Source organism: Macrobrachium nipponense, chromosome 39, assembly GCF_015104395.2.
Source record: "Macrobrachium nipponense isolate FS-2020 chromosome 39, ASM1510439v2, whole genome shotgun sequence".
NCBI classification, from domain to species: domain Eukaryota; kingdom Metazoa; phylum Arthropoda; class Malacostraca; order Decapoda; family Palaemonidae; genus Macrobrachium; species Macrobrachium nipponense.
This window is the reverse complement of record NC_061099.1, coordinates 23,240,162-23,242,661: the sequence shown is the minus strand read 5'-3', so window position 1 is coordinate 23,242,661 and position 2,500 is coordinate 23,240,162. Positions and strand designations below refer to the sequence as shown.

General features: G+C 32.2%; 1 long non-coding RNA gene across 2 annotated transcripts in view; it reads left to right on the top strand.

Moving 5' to 3' along the window:
• The window catches only part of LOC135210537 (uncharacterized), a 14,601-nt gene that overhangs the window by 10,883 nt on the left and 1,218 nt on the right, over positions 1-2,500 (top strand). The window contains exons 1-2 of one of the 2 annotated variants that reach the window (XR_010313532.1): positions 1,805-2,175; positions 2,292-2,343. This is a non-coding gene — a long non-coding RNA (uncharacterized LOC135210537). Of the gene's footprint in view, positions 1-1,804; positions 2,176-2,291; positions 2,344-2,500 lie in introns of those variants that run through there. The other variant, XR_010313533.1, reaches the window with a different exon arrangement.

Here is a 2,500-nt window from a genome sequence, read left to right as displayed (position 1 = left end):
TTTGAATAAGGTGAAGTTATTCTGCACAAAATTTCGTTTTAGGCCCTTAAATTTTAATGAATTCATTATCTTGAATTATATATTTTATTATTATTAATAATTAATAATTTGTTGGTTATGTAATAGGTATGGAATAAAAAAGTGACATTTACATAAATTAAAAAATTTAACTCTCAGAGTTCTTTAGGCCTATAGTAAAATACATCAAGAAGAAAGAAATAACTTCTGAATGTCTTATTCTAAGTATGCCTAACAAGCAAAACTAAACTTTCTTTCACTGAATTAGGTAATCCTTTTTGTTTCTCTTAGAGGTGCATCAGCCTTTCGAGTTGTCAAGGTAAGGTGTGACCTTACTTTACGCTATGGAACTAACACATTTATTCAGTTTTAATGAGTTATTTACCTGTGTGTTTGTCTTATTGTATTTAATTACCTGTATACTATATATATGTTATATGTTTCATACAATTGAGCTGAACCATTATTTTGCATTGCTATTGGAATTCCTGACATGAGTAGGCCTATATTGTATAATCTAATATAGGATAGGCCTATAACTCATGTATCTGGTGAATTTACTGGTATCAGGATAGACCTATATCTCTGGTATCTGATAAATTCAGGAGTTTCAGGAGAGGCATGTAATTCCTGTATCTGGTAAATTCAAGAGTATCAGGATAGGCTGCCTATAACTCTTTTATCTGGATCTGATTAAATTCAGGAGTATCAGGCTAGACCTATAACTTTTGTATCTGATGAGTTCATGGGTATCAGGATAGGGCTATAACTCCTGTATCTGATTAATTGAGGTTTATACGAGGTTACCACATGGGCTGAATTTATTCTTAAATTTTCATGCGTCGATGACCCTCGTTGTTGTGACGCTGGTTTGTACGTAGTAGTAGTATTCAGGGTGTTGGATCCTTAGAGAAATTTTAGGTGAAATTTTAGAAGTTTTTGGTGGATAATTTGTGACATGTTATGTTTTTTGGTTGACAATATTATATTCAGGTTATACTTATGTATATGTTTTTGATATATTTATTTGTTTTATGTTTATGTATGTAGTACCCTACGTGCCACTAATTTATATGCATATAGGCCAATATATTTTACTGTGACATATTTGTGCTTGCATGCACAATTTTTGCATATGAATGACTGTTTAATATCGTAAATTGTATATATGTGTAAGCAATTGGGTTCCATAGCCTATGGTATTGAGTCACAAAGGCTATCCCAGAAAGACGTAAAGTAATTTTAGTCATGAAGTAATTTTAAATTGTTACATTTAAACAATTGCCTTTCATACAGATAAATTAAGATGCATACTTGTTATAGTTTTTATAAGTGGTTATTTTATACCACTCAGATATATATTTTTATGAATTTTAATTGTAAACTTACAGTAGAATTGTATACTAGATTTTAAATTGAGATTTGTTTTGCCGCAGTTGGATGTAAAAATACACACACAAATGGAATGTTTTGTTTCCTCCCGCAATAAAATTGGCTTGTTTATCGAGAAAATAAAATACAATCGGTCTATGTATGAAAGGTACAGTAATTTATATTGTGTAGTAATAATGTTTATAGATATTTAAAATCTTCACGATATCTTTCTGGGTGGCTTAAATTCGTCGGTTGCATCGATATTGAGGGCAAAAAATTTTGAAGAAGAAAAAAATAAGGTACGTGACAATGCAATGTTTGTTTTCCAGTTGAAAAGGGTATTATCAATCTTCTGGTCAAAGAAATACGAAAGATTCCTTGTCATAAGCGACCTACGTCATTACGAAAGAAAAAAAAAGTTGAGTTTTAGCTTTATATTGCGACGCTGGACGTGTGGCACTTGTAATTTGAATTCTACAGTTAAGCCAAAAAAGCGATGGTTTTGTAAATTCAATTTCGAAACTCATCGACATTTTTACTAAGTTCCCATTGTCACTAAGGTGTTCGACATCGATTAGCGTCATTCGTCCTCTTAGATTAATCCGAAAAGAACGAATTATTCACGGTCGTCCGACTCGACCGTCGAATGAGTAGTACCAGTCGTAATGCGGCAGCGCCAAATCGCGGGTGTGAAGAGCTTTCCTTACCAAGGACGATGCTCTCTCAAGAGTCTGCACGGATATGAATGGAAGCGAATTTTCCATTTATCGAGGAAGAAAAGGGGTAAGTTTATTTGTTTTGCACTGCCCTGTCAATACTGAATATATAAATATTTGTTTTTATTACAAACATAGTTATTTTAATAGGTATGCTAATGTTATATGCAAATTTTGTTTCAGATTGTCCCTTTAGCCAGTCAAATCTTGCCGATACAACTGAATTCAGCGAAAGGTCAGTTTTACGGTTTTTGTGCAACAATTTTTGAAAAAAAAATTTGTTGATTCAATGTTAATTTAATATGATCCTTAACATTTTGATCTCGTGGAGTTTGAACATTCATTGTAAAATATGAATTGCATAGGTAAAATACAGTTAGTGTATCCCCTCT